A 5,690-nucleotide genomic window follows, 5' to 3' on the forward strand; every position below is an offset into this window, starting at 1 on the left:
CAGCCTGATTCACTGCGAAGACTGTTCTGTGCTGTGACTTTACAGGATATGTGTTTCCTTTCCATGTCGGTGGCCTCACAAAACATCGGGTTCCTCTATCCTGTGGCAGCCAGTTCTCTGCCCTCTTCATTCCATGCCTGGCTTTCCTGGAGCACCCTGCCAGAAGCCCACGACCTCTTTGGCTTTTGAGAAGACTCTGTCTTCTAACTGCTCCTATTTCTTTCCCAGTGGCGACTCCCATGGGGATTAATTTTCAACTTGCATTAGAACCTATGTCTTCTGTTTTCTTGGGGCAAGGGGCAGTGGGCTGGGCAGATGAGGGAGAAAGTTCCTTAGAAAATTTCGGAGTTGGCCTAGATACAAAAACTTTTCAAAAGCTGGGTAGTTCTTCCAACCAGGCTGGGGGGGGGGGGGAGAGATGCAGGCTGACCACGACCTGCCTCGGACGTACTGAGCAGCAAACCACGCAGTGTGACCTAGCAGCCAAAACTAGGTGAGGAGGGGTGGAAGAAAGGGATGCAGTATCCAGGGCAGGTCCCTGGTGGTCCCACGTGTCCTATTCTCCATGCAGCCCAGCCGCTCCTCCAGGCAGCTGATGAGCTCAGTGTGTTCCCTGACCAGTGCTCACAGCCCTCACAGCTCCTGCATTGCCTCTTCCAGCTTCCCAGACTCCCAGGACCCAGTGAAGGTGTCACTGAGGACATCAATGTCGGCAGTAGTTGGGCAGCTGGAGCTGGCAGACTGGCTGTAGGATAGCCTATTATGCTCACTAGTCTTCACATACTGTGGTTTACTGGGTCCCGATTATCCAGTCCTCTGCTTTAAGAGCCAACTCAGGTCTGGCTGTGTCCTAGAAGAGGTTGGACTTTGTTGGCACAGTCATGAGTGTGGGATTGGGCTCACAGTTGTGCTCATACAATTTGGAGAACCAGACAATTTCATACTTATTGAACTCCAGACCCTTTTGGGGTTCTTTGCTGGTGAATACATTCAAGAGGCAGATGTAGAGGTGCCTGTCTCTGATTCTGGATATTGGAGTCACCCCTGTGGCAGACATGGACCCCACTGGTATCTGGGTCATAAAAGGGCAGCCAATTACCATAGCTTAAATCTAGATCCTCCAGTCCCATGGGCTTCTCAAAGTTTTCTGTGCCCCCAGAAAACTGTGTCATTCACTCATGTGGTTAAAACTGGTGGTGAACACCTTGCCCCTGCCAGAAAGATGGCCTGGAATTGCTTCCTCATGATCCCTCTCCTGCTTGGCCACCAGGGTGTGCCACTGAGGATGGATGATGCCGATGCTCTTGTCTTTGCAAGCTGAGCGGCAGAGGCATCCCTGTGGTTACAGCTGACATAAAAGGTGAGATGAGGTGCAAGCTATCCAGCTGGCAGAGCTCCTCGGCGGTGCCTGAGATCCAGACAAGCACCACATGATTGCAATCTGCGCTGAGCAGCACCTTTTGTCCTGTGGGGTGCCAGGCAGTGATGCTCACGTGTGTGGTGTAGCTTCAAACACCACCACTAGCTCTGTCACATAGGAAGTCAGTCTATTCTTTGGCATCTGCCACACCGTAAGTATGAAGTCCTCTTCTTAGCCACTGGCTATGACTTCACCATTATGGGATACTAGCCAATGTTCAGACAGTCCCGGCGTGCCCACACACTGTTGGGTGGGCCTTGTCAGTGTGATCCATTTTGCTTTAAAGGGAACACCAGAAAGTCCCCTCACCCCGCGTTGGTGCTGGCTTCTACAGTTACTGCTAGCAACTTGGGGTTGACTATGCAGAAGGTGTTGTGTCTGGTAACATGGAACTCTTGAATGTCCTCATAGCACTAGTCATTCTTGCATTTACCAGAATTTGCTCTGCTGTAACACTCTGGGGAAGGAATGTAGCTCATCAGGTACAGCAGGGCTACAGGGGCAACATCCCACAACTCCAGATCCTGGTCTCTCTCTCTCTCTCTCTCTCTCTCTCTCTCTCTCTCTCTCTCTCTCTCTCTCTCTCTCTCTCTCTCTCTCTCTCTCTCTCTCTCTCTCTCTCTCTCTCTCTCTCTCTCTCTGTCCGTGTGTGTGTGTGTGTGTGTGTGTGTGTGTGTGTGTGTGTGTGTGTGTGGTCTTCCTCCCTGCCTCTTTCCCTCCCTCCCTCCCTCCTTCTCTCTTTCTCTCTCTCTCTCCCCCCCCCCTCTCTCCTTTCTTTGTAATCTTTAAACACAAGGTTTCACTATAACATCTGGCTGGTTTAGAACTGTATAGATCAGGCTGAGCTCTTGCCACTGTTTTCCAAATGCTGGGACTACCACTGCACCTGGCTACCTGGATCCCGGGCTTAATGTTGCTTCAAAACACTAACCATTAACTCTAAGGTAGTAGAAGCAGGAATTCTTTGTCCATGCTGTATCCCTCACTCTGGGTACATAGTAGGTCCTTGTACATACTAGGTGTTCAATAATTATTTGTGAACTATGTGGATAAACAAACACCCAACTGTAGTTGGCATTTTCTTTGGGCCACCAACTGGCTCCCAAATAAAGACATGGTGACTTATTATTAATTATGAATGCTTGGTTTTAGCTTAGGCTTGTCACACTTGCTCTTTTAACTTAATTTAACCTGTTTATTCACCTACATTTTGCCTTGAGGCTTTTCATCTTTCTTTCATTCTGTATATCCTACCTTCCTGCTTTCTCTGGCTGGTTCATGGTGTCTCCCTGCTATCTCTTTTCTTTCTTCTCTGAGCTTAAATTCCTCTTCCTATTTACTCTCCCTACCCAAAAGTCCTGCCTATACATGTCCCTCACTACTGTCTGTTCAGCTCTTTATTAGATCAGTCAGGTGCCTTAGGCAGTCAAGGTAAAAGAGCAACACAACTTTACATAATTAAACAAATGCAGCACATCTTTACAATGCTAAGCAAATATTCCACAGCATAAACAAACACAACACATTTTTGCATAGTTAAACAAATATTCTGCAACACTAAACAATTACTTTCCCTGACACAATCTGATAATTTATTACATGCCCTTGGTGTTAAGTTTCTTCTGCCGTGGAATGAAAAAGCAGAGGAAGAAAGAGAGAAAAGAGACAGTAAGTGTCTAAATATAAATTGAGTCATTAAGACAGATTAAAATCATCTAGAAGGGAAGTGCTAAAGAAAAAGTCACCCTGTCACAATCTGACCAGTGAGCACTGTGACATTTCTGTAGGATACTTAGTTGTCATACTGTTCCTCTGCAATCGTAAAACAGCCTTGAAGGAATCAGTTATTCATGATACGGTCATGAAACCTGATCATCAACATGCTGAGACCTTTTCTAAACATCCTTATCAAATAGACCCTACTTTGTATAGCCACCTGAAATCTGGGGCCACTTGAGATATTTTATTTTAAAATATAGAGATCTAGCTGCACACCCTGGCATTTAACTCAGTCTCCTTAGACTTGGTATCTGAAAATCTGGGCCTGGGGAAGGACAGGTATACTATGAGCTAGAATATCTTGCATTTCAGAAAATTGTTTTTTAATTTTTTATTTTTTATTATTATTTTAATTTTAAATAGCTTGGTTTACATGTCAATCCCAGTTCCCTCTTCCTCCCCTCCTCCTGCACCCCCCACCATCGCCCCCAGCCTCCCACCCCATCGGCATTTCCTTCCACATAGGGAATATCTAGAGTCTGTCATTTCACTCAGGGCAGGGTCCAGACACTCCCCTAAGAGTCCAGGCTGAGAGACCATCCCTCTTAGTGTTATGGACACACAATGTCTGTTTGTATGCCAAGGATAAACACTGATCCACTGCCCAAGGCCCCATAGGTTTCTCACTGACTCTCACATTCAGGGAGTCTGGATCAGTCCCAGACTGGCCTCCCAGCTGTCTGTCTGGGGTCCAAGAGCTCTCCCCTGTTCAGATCAGCTGTCTCTGCTGGTTTTGCCAGCCCATTCTTTGCCAATTTGCTCATCACTCCTCTCTCTCTGTCACTAGGTTCCATGGGTTCAGTTCAGTGTTTAACTGTGGGTGTTTGCCTCTGCTTCCATCAGTCACTGGATGAAGGCTCCAGGATGGTTATGGACATCAAGTTCATTATCAGGAATGGGCATTCGAGGTGGCCTCTCCACTATTGCTTAGCTTGCCAGTTGGTGTCATCCCTTTATATCTCTAGAGGTCACACTGGCGCCTGATCTGTCTTCTAATCTATGATTCCCTGTTCCCCCTATTCTACCCCCCACTCAACCTTCCTGTTCCCCCATGACCTGCTCTCTCTTCCTCTTCTCCCCTCTCTTCTTCCCAGCTCCCACCCCCCACCCCTCAAAAAGTTTACCACCTCTCCTTCTGACATAGTCACCCATGGGTAAAGACACAGGCATCAGACTGAAAGGGCTTCAACTAGGCAAGTTGGGATAGTTTGAATATCAAAATAGATACCAGTTTTAGATTATTTCCCATTGAATGAAATATGAATCTACGTTCCCATACTGTCATACAGAAAGAGAGCAAAAATACAATGATATGGTGACACATTGGTTCACTGTTGTATGTGTAAGTACACAGAGTAGGACCTGGGGTTAACCTTAAGCTTGAGTTGAAATGTTTGCTGTCATAGAATATGTACATGGTCTCTTTTATTATCAATTCTTGGAGTTGCCATATAAAATGATGGATTTTGTACAGAATTTTCATACATATTTCATTATACTTTGTTCTAGTCTGTCCCCCTTGCCCAAGGTCCTCCCTAAGATTGCTGCCCTTCCTCCCCCTAGGTAGTTCCTCAGATTTAATTTATGCTTTGTCTCGTGTGTTCTCCAGTACCCTTTTCATCTTCCCTCCTGTAGGATATCTTCCTCCCTTCCTATGATTCTCTTTCCAGTTTGAGCAGACACACAAACACGCATATTTAAGTTCTAATATATGAGAGAGCACATAGTATTTATTTTTCTTAACATAGTTATTTCCAGGCCCATCCAATTTCTTACAAATGTCAGGATTCCATTTTGCTTTATAGATGAATGGAATATTGAATTTTGTACATGTCTCACATTTTCTTTAACCATTCTTCTGCTGATGGACATTTTGGCTGGTTCATTTTCCTGGAAATTGTGAATAATGATGTAATAAATGTGGATAAGCAAGTATCTCTGTGGTATAGTGATTTAAAGTCTTTCAAGTGTGCACCCAAGAACAGCACAGCTTGACAATATGGAAGTTCTACCTTGGCTGTTTTGAGAAGCATCCATACTGATTTCCATAGCAAAGTAGTTTTCACAATAAAATCAGCAGTGAACAAGAGTTCCTCCTTCAGATCTTTGGCAGGAATCATTTGTTTATTAATAATAGTCATTTGAGACAGAATGCAGTGTAATTTCAGGTCAGTATTATTTTGCATTTTGTGGTGGCTAAGGATTCCTTGTCAGGTATATGTTAACCTTTGGTATGTCTTCTTTTAAGAGCTATCTAATCAATTCAGTGACCCATTTATAACTGGTTGAATTGGTTTGGGAGTGTACAATTCTTCGTACCCTCTAGACGTTGATACTCTATCTGATGTGTAGCTGGCATAGAATCTTTCCAGTTCAGTTGATGTCTCTTCACTTTGGTGATTGTTTCTTTTTCTGTGAAGATGCTTTTTAATCTCATGCAAGGACATTTCTCAATTCTTGGGATTATTCCATTCATAAAGCCTTTTGTTGT

At 44.8% G+C, this 5,690-nt stretch overlaps 1 pseudogene; it reads right to left on the bottom strand.

Annotated features, from left to right (window-relative positions):
• Positions 1–850: 850 nt before the first annotated feature.
• LOC110341024 lies at positions 851–1,899 on the bottom strand (annotated as a pseudogene).
• Between the last annotated feature and the right edge of the window lie 3,791 nt (positions 1,900–5,690).

This window comes from Mesocricetus auratus, unplaced genomic scaffold, assembly GCF_017639785.1.
Source record: "Mesocricetus auratus isolate SY011 unplaced genomic scaffold, BCM_Maur_2.0 Super-Scaffold_2245, whole genome shotgun sequence".
NCBI classification, from domain to species: Eukaryota; Metazoa; Chordata; class Mammalia; order Rodentia; family Cricetidae; genus Mesocricetus; species Mesocricetus auratus.